Genomic DNA, 20698 nt, shown 5'->3' on the forward strand with positions numbered 1-20698 from the left:
GGAGTGAATGTTCGACCTTTGGAGGAAGAGAGTACGTTAAGTGACCACCACCACCATCACCACCACCCCTATCATCACCATCACCGTCACGCCTATAGTGCCTGGGTCGCTCTGGGAGAAGGGGAGGAAAGGGAGGAAGGGGAGGAAAGGGTACACGAGGAAAGGGGAAGAAAGTGATGGGAAGGGAGGTGAGGTGTTTTTGTGATGGTGGTGGCGGTGATGGGGGGGGGGGGGGGGCTGTTGTCAGGATGGTAGTAGCAGTAATAGTAGTAGTAGTAGTAGTAGTAGTAGTAGTAGTAGTAGTAGTAGAAGTAGTAGTAGTAATAGTAGCAGTGGTAGTAGTAGTAATGGTAGTAGTAGTAGTTGTGTTTATTGTTGTTGTTATTAGTAGTGGTGGTGGTATGTAAAATGGTGATGATTATGGTGGTGTTATTGGTAGTGGTGCTAATGGTGGGAACGGTGGTGGTGGTGTTGGTGTTGGTGATGGTGGTGATTGTGGTGGTGGTGATGGCAACAATGGTGACCGTGTTAGGGAAGGTTGGCACAGTAATTCTCATGTCCACGCCAAGAAGGAAGAGAGAGGAAGGAGGAAACGAGAGGAAAGACTGATGCAGGAAAACAAACAACAAGAACAACAATAGCAACCTCTCCCCCTCTCTCTCTCTCTCTCACTAACAAGGCACGAAGGGATGAAGGAAAGAGAAAGTAAGTAAGGAAAAGGAAAAAAGAGAGAGAGAGAGAGAGAGAGAGAGAGAGAGAGAGAGAGAGAGAGAGAGAGAGAGAGAGAGAGAGAGAGAGAGAGAGAGAGAGAGAGAGAGAGAGAGAGAGAGAGAGAGAGAGAGAGAGAGAGAGAGAGAGAGAGAGAGAATGGTGCTGACGATGATGATAATGAAGAGGTCAAGATTATTAGGCAAGGAGAAGGAGGAGGAGGAGGAGGAGGAGGAGGAGGAAGAAGAAGAAGAAGAAGAAGAAGAAGAAGAAGAAAAGAAAGGAAAGAGCAGTAGAAGTAAATATATAAAGAGGAAGTGGAGAAGAAGGAGGAGGAGGAAAAGCAATAAAACGAAGACGAGAAAGAATAAAAAAGAAAAAGGAAAAAAAGAGGACCAAGGAAGAACATAAGAGCATCGCCAATTTTGTGTTTAGAAAGAAAATATAAAATACAAAAGAAAAAAGCAAAAGAACAAAGGAACAAAGGAAAAGAAAGTAAACATCTATGACCTTGATAAAGAAAGTAAACACACACACACACACACACACACACACACACACACACACACACACACACACACACACACACACACACACACACACACACACACACAGATAGATAGAAAGTTAATGGAAAGTAAAAGGGGGTAGGGGGTGATGGGGAGGGGGGATAGCAGAACAGAAGCAAGGAAAAGTGACCTTGAGAGAGAGAGAGAGAGAGAGAGAGAGAGAGAGAGAGAGAGAGAGAGAGAGAGAGAGAGAGAGAGAGAGAGAGAGAGAGAGAGAGAGAGAGAGAGAGAGAGAGAGAGAGAGAGAGAGAGTGAAAGTGTAAACGAAGGAGGAGACGGAGGTTGAGGAGGAGGAGGAAGAGGAGGAGGAGGAGGAGGAGGAGGAGGAGGAGGAGGAGGAGGAGGAGGAGGAGGAGGCGGAGGAGGCGGAGGAGGAGGAGTGGTGCGAAGGTGAGCAACTTGTAGTAGTAGGAAAAAAGTTGCAGAAAGGGAGATTAATCTAAAAAAAAAAAAAAAAGAAAGAAAAGGTTCAAAGAAATTAGCATAGGGACATATATGAGAGAGAGAGAGAGAGAGAGAGAGAGAGAGAGAGAGAGAGAGAGAGAGAGAGAGAGAGAGAGAGAGAGAGAGAGAGAGAGAGAGAGAAAGAGAAACAAGCCGACGTAACGGTGTCATGAGAGGGCAACTTTGATAACCGAGAAACGAAAACAAAAAAAACAAAACAAAAAACGAAGAGAAAAAAAAAACACTATAAAAAAAGAAGGAAAAAGGAAAGAAAGAAAGCCTCCGATACACCCAGACGAGGGAAAAAAAGGGGGGAAGAAAAATACTTAAAATCACAGAGAAATAAAGTTTTGCGAGGGAATTAAACGGAGCTGAAGATACTAAGTAGAAAATAGCCAGACTCTGCTTCTCATGCTGATGTAATAGATGTGGGATGAGTAAGGGAAAGGAGGAGGAGGAGGAGGAGGAAACATGGAAACATGGAAACATGGAAACGCAGGCAACAGAAAGCCTATTGGCTCATTACGAGGTTGCCCGCTTTGGTGATTTAATCTGCTCGACAGCCTGGGGCCTGGGGAGCAGATGAAAGCACCTCGACATTGAGGAGCAGATGAAAGCGCCTCGATATTGAGGAGCAGATGAAAGCAACTCAATATTCAGTTGAAGTGACGGTCGATTCTATATTTGAAGGAGTTGATAGTATTCGCATTTACTACTTCTGAAGGAAGATTGTTCCAGTGACGGATGACTCGGTTTGAAAAGAAACTCCTTCCGATGTCTGTGTTACATCGACTAGACTGAATGGGTGGAGGAGAGGAGGAGGAGGAGGAGGAGTAGGAGGAGGAGGAGTAGGAGGAGGAGGAGGAGGAGGAGGAGGAGGAGGAGGAGGAGGAGGAGGAGGAGGAGGAGGAGGAGGAGGAGGAGGAGGAGGAGGAGGAAAGGAAAAGGAGAAAGAAGAGAAGGCGTTAGGGAGAATACGAAGAAGAAGAAGAAGAAGAAGAAAAGAACAAGATATGAAAGAACGAAGAGATGATAAAAGAAGAATAAAAATAATAAAAACGAGGAATTAAAAAAAGAAGAAATGAAAGAATACAAATTAGAAAAAAAAGACCAAGAACAACTGCCAGCTTATAACAGAGAATATATATAATTAACTAACTAACTCTTAAAAGAACTGGAAATAGACGAAGATAAAATAAAAAAGAGAGAGAGAGAGAGAGAGAGAGAGAGAGAGAGAGAGAGAGAGAGAGAGAGAGAGAGAGAGAGAGAGAGAGAGAGAGAGAGAGAACGTAATATCAGACCAAAAACGAAAAAAAATAAGAAAATAAGAAAGAAAATAAACAAGAGCTGGACAAACAAAGAGAAGAAAGAGGACCCAAAAAAGAGGAGACGTTGGATGTTTGCACGAAAATGACGAGACGAAAGTGACGGATGTGAGAAGGGAGGAAAAGGAGGAGGAAAGGGTGTAAGGGAGGAGGAGGGAGGAGGAGGAAGGATGTGAGAAGAGAGGAGAAAGGGGGAGGAAAAGGAAGAAGGGTGTGAGGGAGGAGGAGGGAGGATGTGAGAAGGGAGGAAAAGGAGGAGGAAAGGGTGTAAGGGAGGAGGAGGGAGGAGGAGGGAGAATGTGAGAAGAGAGGAGAAAGGGGGAGGAAAAGGAAGAAGGGTGTGAGGGAGGAGGAGGGAGGAGGAGGGAGAATGTGAGAAGAGAGAAGAAAGGGGGAGGAAAAGGAAGAAGGGTGTGAGGGAGGAGGAGGGAGGATGCGAGAAAAGAGGAGAAAAGGGGGAGGAAAATGAGGAAGGGTGTGAGGGAGGAGGAAGGAGGATGTGAGAAAAGAAGGAAGGGAGGAGGAATGGAGGAGGAAAGGTAAACAGAGGGGAGAGAGGAGAAGGAGTGATGTGAGAAAAGAAGGAAAAGGGGAAGAAAAGAAGGAGAGGAAGGGAGGAAACTGATGGATGAAGGAGAGGAATAAAGGGGAAGATGAAGGAAGAGAAAGGAGAGAATATGGAAGGGAAAAAATAACTAACAGAGAAAAGGGATATAACGTAAGGGAGGAGGGAGGGTGGAAACAGGAAGGAGGGAAAGAAAAAGGGAAGAAAGAGGGGGAGAAAGCTGAAGGAAGAGGAGAAAGAGGAATAAAGAAAGGGAAGGGAAGAGTGGAAGAGAAGGAAGCAGTGAAGGGAGGAGAGAGGGTACAAACAGAATGGAAGAAAAGAAAGAGAGAAAGAGAGAAGAAAGGAGAGGAAAGGAGAAGGAGAGAAAGGAGAGAGAGGATTAGAGAAAGAGAAGGGAAGGGAAGCGTAGAAGAGAGGAAGACAGTTGAAAGGAAGAGAGTGGATGGATGGCAAAGAGGGAAAGAAGGGGAGGTATAATAGAAAGGGATGAAGGCATAGGAGAGAGTAAAGGGAAGCGAAGAAGGGGGGGAGAGAGATAATAACAAGGAGAGAGGGTGGGTACAGGGAGGAAAACAAACAAAAAACAACAAAAAAACAGGAAGAGAGAGAGGAAAGGCATGAAGAGAGAGGAGGAAAAGACGGGAAAATGAATAAAGGAAAGGGGAAGAAGAGGGGAATAGAAAGACAAAGTAAAGAGGGGAACATAGCAATAGCAGAGTGTGGGGAAGAAAAGCGAAAGGAGGGGAAGAGAAATGTAGAAGAGTAGGAAAGAAATGGAAAGGAAAGGAAGAGAAGTGAGGAAAGGTCGTTGGATCGTGGAATGAGGTAAATAGGTGAGGAGTTAATGCTCGGGTGAAGGAGGAGGAGGAGGAGGAGGAGGAGGAGGAGGAGGAGGAGGACGAGGAGGAGGAGGAGGAGGAGGGGATTTAAAGAGACAAACCGGTTAGGAAAGGAAGGTATCTAGGGAGCAAAAAATGTGTCCAGAATTGGGAACGATGACGCGCGCCCACACACACACACACACACACACACACACACACACACACACACACACACACACACACACACACAGATAAGCAAACAAACAAACAAGGAATGGCTGAGAAAAAATCAATAAAAGCAAATTAACAAACACACAAACGAACAAACAGAAGAAAAAAAAAAACTTACTGATAAAAACCAACAGAAAACGAGAATATTCATACGCCAGAAAAAAAACACCATTGACCTACACACACACACACCTACACACACACACACACACACACGTCTATGATAAAAAAAAAAAAGGCTTCACTTCACCTGGACTTCACTTTCACTCTTTCGTTTTATACAAGTCTCCTCACGACGCTGTTTTCTTTCTTTTGTTCTTTTTTTTTTATATATTCTTCTTTGGGTTTCGTTTTATCTCTGAAACACGCTTCATTTTTACACGCGAGCGCTGTTTTTTTTTTTTCGTGTTTTTTTTAACTTTATTTTCCTTGGGTGTTTTTTTTATCATTTTCTTCATATCTGGTGTTATTTTTTATATTATTGTTATTTCCTTCATCTTGTGTTTTTTTCTGTTTTTTGTTTTACTTTATTTTCTTTTGTTTTTTTTATTATTTTCTTCATATTTGGTGATATTTTTTGTTATTATTGTTATTTTCTTCATCTTATGTTTTTTTTTCGTTTTTTTTATTTTATTTTCTTTGGGTGTTTTTTTATTATTTTCTTCATATTTGGTGTTAATTTTTGCTATTATTGTTATTTCCTTCATCATGTTTTTTTTCTCGTTTTTTTAACTTTCTTTTCTTTTTATTATTTTCTCCTTCATCTTTTGTTATTTACTGGTGTTATTTTTTTCTTCATCTTTTTTTTTGGGGGGGGGGGTAAATAATTGCTTAGTCAAACTTTTATTCTACGTTGTTTTACTCTTGACAATCTCCATTTTCTTTTGTTAAATTTGATCTAAATATCTATCTTCTTCAAGCAAGTTTTTTATTTGTCGTTTTTAATCTATTATTTTTCTGGGGGTATTACTGTTATTTTTTTCATCTTTTATGTGTTTTAGTGTTGGTATTTTTGGTAAGTTAATTTTCAGTCAAAATTTTACACCATATTATTTTGGCAATTTTTTCCTGCTACTTTTTCATCTTACTTATTTTTTTGCTTTGAAGACCTAAATTCATATCTTCTTTAAGCATAATAATTCGTTCTTCTCTAATTCGGTTTATTCTTATTCGGTTCCATTCTGATTTACTTTTTTTCAAGTCCTTTTATTTTTTTTTTATTCCGTTTTTCAGTTCAGTTTTTCTGATTTATTTTTTTATATTTTTCTTCGTTCTTGTTTTTTTTTTTCTTTTTCCATTTCTTACTTACTTTTTTATCCATCTTTTCTTAGTCATTTTTCCTTTTCGATTTACTTTTTTATATTTTTCTTCGTTCTTCTGGTTGCGTTTTTTAATTTGACTTTTTTTTATCCATCTCTTACTTACTTACTTTTTTCTCCATTTTTTCTTATGTATTTTTCCTTTCCCGTGATTGCACTGACCCGGTACTGCACTGGACTATATTAATAATTTTTTGCTTTTTTTCTAATGCGTTTTCAAAGTTCGGTTTTCGCACAGATATTATTTTTCAAAACTCCTTTTCTAACGTGTATTATTATTATTGTTTCCGTCACCTGTTTTTTTTTCTTCATCTTCGTTTAACTATTACATGGAAACTTTTTTTAGGTTACATTACTTTAGACCATTATTTCCACCCGCTGTGTGTGTGTGTGTGTGTGTGTGTGTGTAGTTTTTACAGGTCAGAACATAAAAAAAAACACTTCCTTACATAATACGCTTTCTCCCGTTTTTCTTACGTTTTTTATATATTTTTTTTCCCCTAATAGTTTCGTCACTTTGTTTTGAGGGAATGGAAGAGAGAGAAAGGAATGCGCATAACAGGAAGAGTGTTTTATTTGTCTTTTAAATCGTGTGTTTTTTCCTAGATACTTTCAAACACGACGCCCGTCAGAAAAAAAAAGGGAAAAAAATCTCTCTCTCTCTTTACGCATGAGAGAGAGAGAGAGAGAGAGAGAGAGAGAGAGAGAGAGAGAGAGAGAGAGAGAGAGAGAGAGAGAGAGAGAGAGAGAGAGAGAGAGAGAGATAACATACACGGTGTAAGGTAATAGGAACAGACAGGTGACAGGTGACCAAAAGTATTTCCCCGAAGAATATTTTTGGCGGGAAAGGCGAAAAGGCAAAAGAGATAGGAGTATCAGAATAGACGGCATAGAAAATGATACTCCTAATGATCCGTACATAGTAGTAGTAGTGGTAGTAGTAGTAGTAGTAGTAGTAAGGAAGTAAAGGGGGTTCTAGACGCGATAGATGATAGGGTGTTATATATAGATTTAAAGCTAAGTAGTATTAGTGATATGGTTGGATGCCAGTCATTAGCGAACAGAGTTGGGGCTAATGACCTCCAAGCTATGGAGCCCTCCATGATTATGTGTCGGGAAAATAAACATGGGTGGAGGTATCTTTTTATGTAGTAGAAAAAAAAGTAGTGATAGTAGTAGTAGTAGTAGTAGTAGAAGTAGTAGTAGTAGTAGTAGTAGTTGTAGTAGTAGTAGCAGTAGTAGTAGTAGTAGTAGTAGTAGTAGTAGTAGTAGTAGCAGCAGTAACAATAATAATAATAATAATAATAATAATAATAATAATAATAATAATAATGATTTTTTTTTTTTTTTTTTTTTTTAAGTTTTTGCCTATTGCGCCGGTAGGCATCTTCCCGGTGGGGCCTGATGGTCGGCCCAAGGCTTCTTCCAGGTGGGGCCTGATGGTCGGCCCAAGTCTTCGCGGTGGGGCCTGATGGTCGGCCCAGCCCGTTCTGGCGCAGGCGAGTGTTTATAGTGGCGCCATCTTGCATTGGCTCATGCTGCCCCCCGGAACTCGTACTTGATTCGCTTGGACGGCTTCCTCTAGAGTCCGGGTTGATGGGTGGTCTTCAGGACAGCATGTGGGTAGTTTTAAGCCACTCGGCGGTGACCGAAAAATCCGAGTGGTAGCGTGAGGATTCGAACCCGCGTCGTCCATCACGCGGCGAATGTGGGTCCAGTACGCTATTATTAATAATAATAATAATAATAATAATAATAATAATAATAATAATAATAATAATAATAATAATAATAATGATGATAATAATAATAAAACTACTACTACTACTACTACTACTACTACTACTACAACTACTACTACTACTACTACTACTACTACTACTACTACTACTACTACTAATAATAATAATAATAATAATAATAATAATAATATATCAACGATTACAAAAACTAATGAGAAAAATGTGAAGAAGTAGAAGAAGAAGAAGAAGAAGAAAACAAACAAACAAAAAAGCGCTTATGCAATAATTGTTTAACTAGTGACACTTCTTTTTCTTTTACTGCCCAGTAAGAGAGAGAGAGAGAGAGAGAGAGAGAGAGAGAGAGAGAGAGAGAGAGAGAGAGAGAGAGAGAGAGAGAGAGAGAGAGAGAGAGAGAGAGAGAGAGAGAGAGAGATTGATAGGGTGGTCAGGGAATACATCATTGTTACCTAAGGCATCATACTCCTCCTCCTTCTCCTCCTCCTCCACCTCCTCCGCTCTTCCTCGCGTGATAAAAGTAGTGTACTGTCAACCGGGTTTCACAAGTGTCTCGGAAGAAAATAAATTGGAAAGTAGAGAGAGACAGATTCCCACCTCCGTACGTGTGTGTGTTTGCGTGTGTGTGTGTGTGTGTGTGTGTGTGATGATATGCGCTGAGCTACGCACGCTCACAGACACACACACCAACACACACACACACACACACACACACACACACAGAGACATACATACACACCACTTCTCTCTCGTTCTTTATTGTATTTTTCAATGTTAATTTTCCCCTGTTGTAGAGATGCTTATGAAATTTCGTGGTTAATAATACATATAGTTATGATTAGGATGAAAAGGAGTGGGATTAGAAAGGGACAGGTGAGGGGGAAGATAAGGAGGAGAAAGAGGATAAGAATGATGAATATGATGATGATGATGATGATGATTTGGAGGAGGAGGAATAGGAGGAGGCGGAGGAGATTCAAGAGGACGAAAATGAAATATAAAATCAAAGGTGAATGGGGAACTTATCACAAAAGAAGAGAGGTAGGAAATTGACTTCAGAGTTTGGGAGAGAAATAGGAGGAGCAGGTGAAGTATTTGATATGAGATGGAGACCAGCCACCAGAAAACTTGTTAGCTTATGACGAGGCTGCTGCTTTAGAGACATACATAATCTATTCTTCAATCTCCTCAGTGACTTGCATCTGCGGGGCGTGGGTACGAGAGCCTTCAATTGACGACTGTCGCAACGAAGCAACAGCCTATGCGAGCTTTAAATGTGCTTTTTCTTGTTTGCATTGACAACTTTTACAAGACAGATTCATCACGTCAAGAGAAAATGATCTGGCAAACGTTGCATCACTTAGCTTGGATCATGTGAGTGTTATTCCAAGGCATGTGTTCGTTTGCAGCTTAAAGATTATTGTGAGTGATAGATGTTACTGAACTTGTACACATACTTGAAGACATGTATCGTGTTTAATGTGTTTTCCTTTTCTTTTTTAAGCGTAAAGAATTTGAGTTGAGTGAAGGAAAAGAAGAAGAAGAAGAAGAAGAAGAAGAAGAAGAAGAAGAAGAAGTGATTTCATACGACTTTGTCCTCTACAAGGATATAATTTTCGAGGTAGGTAGAAAAACTCTCTTCAGCTATTCGGTGTCCTCAAAATTTGGGAGCCAGGACTGCAATGCGTATTCCAGGTGAGGTCTTACCATGAGTTATACAAACACATTACTCCTGGCGTCTGACAAGTTCCCCGCGATGAGCCCGAGGTCAGTTACTTGTGGGAAGGTTCTTCACTCATTTACGTACGGTTTCTATTTGAGACTTTACGCTCGTAGGACTGAAGACCATTTGCCACTTTTCGAACCATCAAATAAATCTCAGTTCTCTATATATTTCTGTCCGTTTTAGTGGCTTAACCAATGGCCGCGCAGAAGATTTCCCCTCTTCCCCCTCCCTTTACAATGACATCCGCTAATTTCGAAATGGAGAATTCTTGTCTAACCGGTTGCCGCCGAATTACAGTATAAAACATGTGTCAGGAGTGGGATTCGAACCCACGCCCGGAAGACCGGACTGCGACCTGAACGCAGCGCCTTGGACCGCTCGGCCATCCTGACTTGATGGAGAGGGAAGAGAAGGAGGGAGATAAGAATGAGGAGGAGGAAGAAGAAAGAGTAGTAGTAGTAGTAGTAGTAGTAGTAGTAGTAGTAGTAGTAGTAGTAGTAGTAGTGGTGGTGGTGGTAGCAGTAGAAGACGAAGACGAAGACGAAGACGAAGAAGAAGAAGAAGAAGATGATGATATGAAAAAAGAAAAAAAAGCAGAAAGGAAGAAGTAACAGGTAATTTTCACGTCAGAAGAATAATCTCTCTCTCTCTCTCTCTCTCTCTCTCTCTCTCTCTCTCTCTCTCTCTCTCTCTCTCTCTCACCAGTCAAACGAGAGAGAGATAGAAAGATAAAGAGAGAGAGAGAGAGAGAGAGAGAGAGAGAGAGAGAGAGAGAGAGAGAGAGAGAGAGAGAGAGAGAGAGAGAGAGAGAGAGAGAGAGAGAGAGAGAGAGAGAGAGAGAGAGAGAGAGAGATGGAGAAAAAAAGAAAGGGAAAACCGTAAGGGAAAGAAATTTGAGATAAAGAAGAAGGGATGGAAGGAAAAATAGCAGGAGAAAGTGAAGAAAAAGAGAAAAGAGAGATTATCGAAAAAAAGACAAACACCAAGAAGAAGAAGAAGAAAAAGAAGAAGAAGAAGAGGAAGAAAAAGAAGAAATTTGTGACGTGAAGGAAGGAGGAGCGATGGAGGAGGTGGAGAGGAAGAGAATGGAGGAAAGGAGGTAAGGTTATGAGAGGGAAAAAAAGTGGATGAAAGACAAGATAGAAGGGAGGAAAGAGAAAAATGAGAGGAAAGGAAGAGAGAGACGGGAAAATACAAAGGAAAATAAAAAAAAGAGAGAGGTCACTGTGTTGGGTAGGGCGGGAAGAGGAAGAGAGGGAGAGATAAACGAAAGAGAAGGGAAACCGGAAGAGGAGGGAAAGGGAAGGGGAACGGAGGTGATGGAGAGAGGGAAAAGGAAAGAAATGGAGTAGGAAACGATAAAGGGAAAGCAAGGAAAAAGAAAGGAAGGGTGAGATGGAGGGTAAAAGTAAGGTAATGTAAGGGTAACTAAAATTGGGATGGAAAGGAAGCGGAAAGGAGGGGGAAAATGAGAAGAGGGAAGGAAAGGGATGGGGTGGGAAACGATGGAAGAAGAAAGAAAGTGAAGGGAAGTGATAGGAAGGGTAAAAGAGGGAAAATATGGAAAGGGAAGGGAAAGAAAGGGAAGGGAAAGGAACATAAGAGAAGGGAACAGAAAGGAAGGGAAGGGAAGGGAAGGGTCGAGAAGGGAAGGGAAGCAAAGCGAAAGGAAGAAAAGGGAAGGAAAGGGAAGGGAAGAGAAGTAAAGGGAAGGGAAGGGAAGGGAAGGGAACAGAAGAGAGGGGAAGAGAAGGGAAGGGAAGGGAAGGGAAGGGAAGGGAAGGGAGAGGAAAGCATGATAGCAAAGAGACAGGAAATTCTTGACCACTATTTCTTTTTTGTTGCTCTCATTTGTTTTGACCTGCTTGTGTGTGTGTGTGTGTGTGTGTGTGTGTGTGTGTGTGTGTGTGTGTGTGTGTGTAATTGTTTCTGTAATGATGGTGATGGTGGTGGTGGTGGTGGTGGTGCCTGCGGTGGTGATGGTGATGCAGATGGTGGTGATGGAGGTGAGGTCAGTGCCTGGGGGAAGTTAATTATCTGTGGTGAGGTAATGGTGATGATTTATATGTGTGGTGGTGGTGGTGATGGTGATGACGTTTTCTATGTGGACGCTTCTTTCACTATCACCACCATCGCTATCATCACCACCACCACCATCATCACCACCACCATCACCACCACTATGAAGGAGCAGAGAAGAGATGGGAACGTAAAAGAATAGGGAGAATGAGTGAGAATGAAAGAATAGGAATAATCAGGAAGGGAAGGGAGGGTAAGGAAAGGGAAGGGAAGATGGGATAAGGGAAGAAAGGGGAAAGAAAGGGATGGGATGTCAATCGATGGGAGAGGAATGAAAGGGGAGGGAAGGGAAGAGAAAGGAAGGGAAGGGAAGACTGGGATGGATGAAAGAGGGAAGGGAAGGAAAGGAAAACGAAAAAAAAAATGGGATGAGAAGGGGAAAATAGGGTAGATAAAGGAAGGGAAGGGAAGGGAAGGCTGGGATGGATGAAAGAGGAAAGGGAAGGAAAGGAAAACGAAAAAAAATGGGATGAGAAGGGTAAAATAGGGCAGATAAAGGAAGGGAAGGGAAGGGAAGGGAAGAGAAAGGAAGGCTGGGAGGGATGAAAGAGGAAAGGAAAGGAAAACGAAAAAAAAATATGGGATGAGAAGGGTAAAATAGGGCAGATAAAGGAAGGGAAGGGAAGGGAAGGGAAGGGAAAGGAAGGCTGGGAGGGATGAAAGAGGAAAGGAAAGGAAAGGAAAACGAAAAAAAAAATGGGATGAGAAGGGTAAAATAGGGTAAGTAAAGGAAGGGAGGGAAGGGAAGGGAAGGGAAGGGAAGACTGGGAGGGATGAAAGAGGAAAGGAAAGGAAAGGAAAACGAAAAAAATGGGATGAGAAGGGTAAAATAGGGTAAGTAAAGGAAGGGAGGGAAGGGAAGGGAAGGGTAGGCTGGGAGGGGTAAAAAAAAGTGAAGGAAAGGAACAAAAGGGAGGAAGGAAGCAAAACGGTCATAAGAAACGAAACTGGGAGAAATGAAACAATAAATAAAAACAACAACAACAACATTAACGACACATAACACACTGACACAGGTTCGGGTTATGTAATGTATCCGGCGACATACTTATATATTTAACAATTAAGATATTTACTTAGGTATTGGTTTTACTTACTCTGATGGTATAAGCCTCTTTCCTTCCTCCTCGTATTCTTTCTATTTATTTATTTATTTATTTTTTACAACAAAGGAGGCAGCTCAAGGGCACAAAAAAATTAAACAATAATAAAAAAAAAGCCCGCTACTCGCTGCTCCCACCACGACCTCATCACCACCGTCACTATCATCACCATCACCACCATCAACGCTACTATGAAGATGCGGAAGAGAAGGGATGGAAACGTAGGGCAATAGGGCAATGAAATGACCCTTCCAACTCACCCTTCCCTCCCCTTTCTTTCCTCTTGCATCGATTCACACCCCATCCCTCTCTTTCCCTTCCTTCCCTCATCTCATCTCACCTTCCAACCCATCCTTCCCGCCCCTTCCCTTCCCTTTCTTTCCTCTTCCATCGACTGACACCCCATCCCTCCCTCTTCCTTCCTTCCTCATCTCATCTCACCCTCCCACCCCAACCTTCCCTCCCTTCCATTCCTTTCTTTCTCTTCCATCGACTGACACCCCATCCCTCTCTTTCCCTTCCTTCCCTCATCTCATCTCACCTTCCAACCCATCCTTCCCGCCCCTTCCCTTCCCTTTCTTTCCTCTTCCATCGACTGACACCCCATCCCTCCCTCTCTTTCCCTTCCTTCCCTCATCTCATCTCACCCTCCCACCCCAACCTTCCCTCCCCTTCCCTTCCCTTTCTTTCCTCTTCCATCGACTGACACCCCATCCTCCCTCTCTTCCCTTCCTTCCCTCATCTCATCTCCCCTTCCAACCCAACCTTCCCGCCCCTTCCATTCCCTTTCTTTCCTCTTCCATCGACTGACACCCCATCCCTCCCTCTCTTTCCCTTCCTTCCCTCATCTCATCTCCCCTTCCAACCCATCCTTCCCGCCCCTTCCCTTCCCTTTCTTTCCTCTTCCATCGACTGACACCCCATCCCTCCCTCTCTTTCCCTTCCTTCCCTCATCTCATCTCCCCTTCCAACCCAACCTTCCCTCCCCTTCCCTTCCCTTTCTTTCCTCTTCCATCGACTGACACCCCATCCCTCCCTCTCTTTCCCTTCCTTCCCTCATCTCATCTCCCCTTCCAACTCACCCTTCCCTTTCTTTCCTCTTCCATCGACTGACACCCCATCCCTCCCTCTCTTTCCCTTCCTTCCCTCATCTCATCTCACCCTCCCAACTCACCCTTCCCTCCCCTTCCCTTCCCTTTCTTTCCTCTTCCATCGACTGACACCCCATCCCTCCCTCTCTTTCCCTTCCTTCCCTCATCTCATCTCCCCTTCCAACCCACCATTCCCGCCCCTTCCCTTCCCTTTCTTTCCTCTTGCATCGATTCACACCCCATCCCTCTCTTTCCCTTCCTTCCCTCATCTCATCGCCCCTTCCAACCCAACCTTCCCGCCCCTTCCATTCCCTTTCTTTCCTCTTGCATCGATTCACACCCCATCCCTCTCTTTCCCTTCCTTCCCTCACCTCATCTCACCCTTCCAACCCACCCTTCCTCCCTTCCTTCCCTTTCTTTCCTCTTCCATCGACTGACACCCCATCCTCCCTCTCTTCCCTTCCTTCCTCATCTCATCTCACCCTTCCAACCCACCCTTCCCTCCCCTTCCCTTCCCTTTCTTTCCTCTTCCATCGACTGACACCCCATCCCTCCCTCTCTTTCCCTTCCTTCCCTCATCTCATCTCCCCTTCCCTTCCCCTCATTTTCCTTCCTATATTTTTCCTATGCTTTCATTCTCACTCTGTCTCCTTATCTATTTTAATGTTTCCATCCCTTTTTTTTATCTTATATCCCCGACGGTAAATGGCGTATGAGGTAGTACACGGACATCAGCGGAGGACAGGCGACCCCACCCCTTAGGAGCTCCCACTTTCATGTTTAATCTTCTCCTATTTATCATATCCACTCTTCTATTCATCTTATTTATACTCCTTACCCTATTTATGCTATTTCTCAAGCTTTCCTTTTCACCTTCCACCAATCATTCGTTCCGGCTTCTAGCGGTAACAGTTTCATTTTAATTATTCCTGTTTATTCACTTATCATCATTCTTTATTATCATGATTATCTTTCTTTCTGTTATTATCTTTGTCTTATTCTTATTCTTCTGTCTTATTGTCTTTCTCTCCTGTTACCCTGACGATACATGAGCGAACTGATCTTTTTTTTTTTTTACTTTTATTTATCGTTATCATTGTCATCAGATCACAACTCCTCCTCCTCCTCCTCCTACTACTACTACTACTATTATTACTATTACTGTTACTACTACTACTACTACTACTACTACTACTACTACTACATCCAGGTCAAAGTTCGTTCCCATAAGACCATTAACTCAGGTCCTCAGGTGAGTAACGAAAGAAAGAGAGAAAGACCGCTGCGAAACACTCTTTTTTTTTTTTTTTTTTTAGATTCCTTTTTTTTTCTTTTCTTTTTTATACCAAGGAAAGTGAAAGTTGTTCCCTGAAACGAGTCTCCGGGGAGGGAGTTCTCTTCTCGGCCACACGCTAATATGTAATAGTCTTTTTTTGTGTGTGTGTGTGTGTGTCGCTGTGTGTCTTTCCTTCTCTTGGTTTGTTTGTGTGTGTTTGTTTGTTTGTTTGCTTGTTTGTTGGTGTTTGTTTGTTTGTTTGTGTGTTTGTATGTTTGCTTGTCTGTTTGTTTGTTTTTGTCTGTCTGTGTATGTTTGTCAGTCTGTGTTTGTTAGATTGTTTGTAATTGTTTGTTTGTTTGTTTATTTGTTTGCTTGTCTATTTGTTTGTTTTTGTCTGTCTGTGTATGTTTGTCAGTCTGTGTTTGTTAGATCGTTTGTTTGTTTGTTTGTTTGTTTGTTTGTTTGTTTGCTTGTCTGTTTGTTTGTTCTTGTCTGTTTGTCTATGTATGTTTGTTAGTCTGTGTTTGCTAGATTGTTTGTAATTGTTTGTTTGTTTGTTTGTTTGTTTGTTTGCTTGTCTGTTTGTTTGTTTTTGATTGTTTGTCTGTGTTTGTTTGCTAGTCTGTGTTTGCTAGATTGTTTGTAATTGTTTGTTTGTTTGTTAGTCTGTTTGTTTGTTTGTTTGTCTGTTTGTTTTTGTCTGTTTGTCTATGTATATTTGTTAGTCTGTGTTTGTTAGATTGTTTGTAATTGTTTGTTATTTTGTTAGTCTGTTTGTTTGTTTGTTTGTTTTATCTTTCTACCTATGAATGTATGTATGTATGTAAGTTTATATGTATCAATCCATCTATCTATCTGTCTTTCTATCTATCACTATTTATTTTTTTATCTATATCTTTCTGTCTATCTAACTTTTTTAACATGGAAAATGATCTCCTTTCTTTGACTTTCTAACAATTTATTTTGCTTCAATAAAATGGGTGTTAGTTAGTTCGTTCATCACTGATATTTACCTGAATAGTACTTGTGGTTTTCCTTCCCAAGATGGGTATTCAATATTTTCTGCCTCGTTGATTTATTTTGCGGTTAGCTCGAACTTACAAGAATATAGCAAAGTCGTTCCTCATCTACTCCATTTCCTTTTTTTTTTTTTCCAAGACGCGTCCTTGTGTGTAGTATATATGAGAAAAAAGTAATAAAAATGATAGTAGGAATAACAACTAAAGCAACATTGATAATAATAATAATGATAACAATAAAATAGAACGTAATAGCAACAACACTGATAATAATAATGTCAATACAGGAAATTGTAAAAAAAATAACAAGTCACAATAACAACATCAACCACCACCACCACCACCACCACAACAACAACAACAACAACAACAACAACAACAACAACAACAACAACAACAACAACAACAACAACAACACCTGCAGCATCCTCTTAACCTTGAGTTGGTCACTGACACGAAAGAGAAAAGGCGACTCGATACCCATCATCATCATCATCATCATCATCCTTATCTTTTTTTCTTTTTAACCTTACGCAACACTCCGTCACAAATACTCGGGGTCAAAGTCAACGGCTAATACTTCACAAATGTCAAGTACATGAGAATGGGCAATAAGAAAAATAAAAGATACAAAAACAATCATTCTTCAATCTCTCATTACGTCTGATAAGAGTCTTTGAGAGCATGATAACGTGTGTCTGTCTGTCTGTCTGTTTGTCTCTCTCTTTCTGTCTGTTCGTCTAATTCTGTGTCTGTGTCTGTGTTTGTGTCTCTGTCTGTCTGTGCGCCTGTTTTTCTCTCTGTCTGTGTTTGTGTCTGTGTCTCTGTGTCTTTCTGTCTGTGTCTGTCTCTCTGTCTCTGTCTCTGTCTGTGTCTGTGTCTGTGTCTCTGTCTGTCTGTGTGTCTGTCTCTCTGTCTCTGTCTGTGTCTGTGTCTCTGTCTGTCTGTGCGCCTGTCTCTCTCTCTTTCTCTCTGTGTCTGTGTCTGTGTTTGTGTTTGTGTCTGTCTGTACGCCTCTCTCCTCTCTCTGTCTGTCTGTGTCTGTGTCTGTGTTTGTGTTTGTGTCTCTGTCTGTGTGTCTGTCTCTGTCTGTGTCTGTGTCTGTATTTGTGTCTGTGTCTCTGTCTGTGTGCCTGTCTCTCTCTCTGTTTGTGTCTGTGTCTGTGTTTGTGTCTGTGTCTCTGTCTGTCTGTGTGTCTCTCTCTCTGTCTGTGTATGTGTCTGTCTGTCTCTCTCTCTCTCTCTCTCTCTCTCTCTCTCTCTCTCTCTCTCTCTCTGTATTATTCACATTTCTCCACCTTTCACTCTTTCTCTCCTTTTTCATCACATTTTTAACTTTTTTTTATATTTCTTTAACTTAATCTCAACTCCTGGATTTTCTTATTATGTTTTCCTTTCATTTTCTCCCTATCACTCTTTTCATCAGTCAGAGCGTTGTATCATCGTCTGAAACCTCCGATCCTTCAGACTTTTCCAGCCCTTTCAATACGTAACTAAAAAGCCGGGCGGAATAAATAAACAGATGGCTGACACGATGATAGGCAGATAAACGAAGAGAGAGCTATATACAAGAGAATGATTAGTAGGAGATTAGATAAAGTGAAAAGAGAACCAACACACACACACACACACACACACACACGCAAAGCCATTTCATCGGCTCCACAGAGTTTACCAGACCAGCGAGAGGGATGAAAGAATGACGAGGATGGTTAACTCTTGCATAAGGGCTTTGGATATTTTAAAGATTAACGTGTGTATTCCTTAATTGGCCCTTGATATCACCTTTCCTCTTACCTGTTAACACGTAATCACATAACAACCTCCTCCTCCTCCTCCTCCCTCTCTCAATGCCTGAAATATAGCCTACTGATTACTTATCGATGAAGGTTATAAAAACACATCGAGAGAGAGAGAGAGAGAGAGAGAGAGAGAGAGAGAGAGAGAGAGAGAGAGAGAACGTGTGTCAATTCTTCTTGCGTTTATTTTTTCTCCTTATATAATTGTCATTCACTGCCTATGCTTTCCCCCTCACCCCCCACCCCCACACGCAAGATAATACCACAAAATAACATTACATCACCACCCAACACCAACAACAGTAACAACACGCTTCTTTCCACCTGCCTATAAAGCCTTCACACTAACAGAATAACACCGCGGGTAAATAAGGACGAAGCATAAAAATAAACGTCGTATTGCGCAAGAGACCAAAGACGGGAAGATTGTATTATCCATCACGCTAGCAGGGAAAGTATTCGTATTATAACCAGGTCGAGGAGGAGGAGGAAGAGGAGGGGGAGGAGAAAGAGGAGAAGGAGAAGGAGGAGGAGGAGGAGAAAGAGGAGAAGGAGAAGGAGGAGGAGGAGGAGGAGGAAATTACGAGAGAGGGAGAAAGAGAATGCAAGAAGCAGAAAAGGAGAAGGAAAGAAACATGATAATAATGAGAAAAGGGAAAGTGGGGAAAAAATATAATTGAAACCCACATAAAAAAACGAGTGAAAGAAAACGGAAGAAAATGTTGAACAAAATGAAAAAACAAAGAAAACGTAGAGAATAGCAAAGAAATTCAGTGAGAGAGAGAGAGAGAGAGAGAGAGAGAGAGAGAGAGAGAGAGAGAGAGAGAATATCAAGACATGCGCTATCAGGTTGAGTGGGAGGAGTAACATCAGATGGGATAAGGATGTTCAAGGCTAACTCTTACATTCTCACACTCCAAGGCTGTGTGGAGATACACTGACTCGGATAACAGCCTCACTGCCTCCTTGTTTCCTCCGTCATGGTCACTTGATAGGCATAGACAGTATATAGACAGATAGACATATAGATAGATAGATAGATAGATAGACAGTGATGAAGATTGATAAATAGAAAGAGAGAGACAGACAGACACAGTACAGGTTCCCCCCAAGTACAAATTGGATAAAATGTACTTTTCACTTGGTTGCCGCTTCTTCAGGAATAGGTAACTGATTTCCAGAGGCTCATCTCTTACTTTTTTTATAGCAAAGGAAACAGCTGAAGGGAAAGAACAAGAAACCAAGAAAAAAAGGGGAAGGATAAAAGAGTAAACCAAAAACACACAAAAACAGTAAAACACAAAAGTCCGCTGGCTACAAAAAAAAGAGGACTGGAAATGCGTCGTGAGAAGAAGAACGAGAAACAAATAAAAGACGGTGGAATAGAGGGGGGGGGGGGGGGGGTAAAAGAGTAAAACAAACAAACAAACAAAAAAAAACCCTAATACAGTTAAACACAAAAGCCCGCAAACTACTATAAAGATGTCTGGAAATGGTGAGGGTGATGGTCGAAAGATAACTACGTCGCTGTAAAAGGAGGCTAACGAACACTGACCCAAATATCGTGATGGTGAATTCAAACGAAGCTCCTCTCCTATGCACACTTATTACGTTATATTTTGTTAAGTATTGTTCAGCCTGACTTCTTTATGGCTCATCTAAGTAGGCTGCAACACACACTCAAGCTTTCATTATTAACAGAATCATAGTGGATGTATACGTATGACCCCTCCTATACTTTATAATTAAAAGGTATATACTTCAATGCCATTTCGGGGATGATTCTTCTCTACATATTTTTATGGACACACGCTTGAGGTTTCATTATTAACAGAATCATAGTGGTTGTATACATATGACCTTTCCTTAACTTTCTATACTTGGGAAGGTCCGGAGCTAATATGTAAGAATCACAATACTACGAATGACCTTGTTAATTATTAGCCTTATCAGGTAACGTACTTCACGGTAATTTCAGGATGATTCTTCTAAACACTTAAGGTTTGCTCACTAACTGAATCAAATTGGTTGCATGCACATAACTCATCCTATACTTCTAAATAGCTATAATAATTGCTATACACTTGTTGACGGCTACAGCGTACGTCCCTAACTTTACTTATTTCTAAACAGGTAGCTATACACACTCAAGGCTTCAATATTTGCTGAGTCTTCTTAAATGTCTATATAGCCTTTCCCTTACAAAGTGATTATCAAATACACAACACACTGAAGCCTGCACGTTAATATATCAGCCAACAACTCTTATTTATATTAATAATTCGAACCTTCTAAGCTACAGCCATAAAAGACGATAATTGTTGCTACTATTGCCTAACTTTACTTAACTTTGAGGGCCACCTAACCTTTCTTTTTTGTCTTTTAAACAGGTTTTCATTTATCTGAGCTCTCGGATCGCGAAGTCGTGGAGTACCCAAGACCTTCCCATCATCCTTCCCTTTCTTCCCTCCGTCACGCGCCCTTCCCTCCCTTCCCTCACTCCCGCGTCCTTCCTTGCATCGGGAACGCGTACCCACACTGTCTGGGTGCCGCTGACCTGACACACTGCCACGGCTGGGTCCGCTACTTCTGTCCATATTCCTTTCATTAATTTTTTTTCTCGTTTCACGTCTCTCTGCTGGTTTGTTGAGGAATTTGTATCTACCAAGTAAGGGTGGATCAAATGCAACTATATTTGTATTTGAATTATATTTAAATACAATTTCAATGCATTTGTATTTGTAATTGTATTTTGGCATCCAGAAGAAAAGTATCTTGTATTTTAATTAGTATTTCAACACTTGCCAGTGTTACAGGAAGTAAGATAGTTAGCCTTAAAATAGCATACTGCCTGTAATAC

The 20698-nt window shown here is 41.4% G+C and overlaps 1 protein-coding gene and 1 non-coding gene across 2 annotated transcripts in view; both read right to left on the reverse strand.

Annotated features, from left to right (window-relative positions):
- Positions 1-20698, reverse strand: part of LOC126998849 (uncharacterized) — an 82340-nt gene that overhangs the window by 45122 nt on the left and 16520 nt on the right. The window lies entirely within an intron of this gene.
- On the reverse strand, positions 9777-9860 carry Trnal-cag (transfer RNA leucine (anticodon CAG)). Its single transcript has one exon. It is a non-coding gene; the product is annotated as a tRNA-Leu (tRNA).

This window comes from Eriocheir sinensis, chromosome 15 (genome assembly GCF_024679095.1).
Source record: "Eriocheir sinensis breed Jianghai 21 chromosome 15, ASM2467909v1, whole genome shotgun sequence".
Classification (NCBI taxonomy): domain Eukaryota; kingdom Metazoa; phylum Arthropoda; class Malacostraca; order Decapoda; family Varunidae; genus Eriocheir; species Eriocheir sinensis.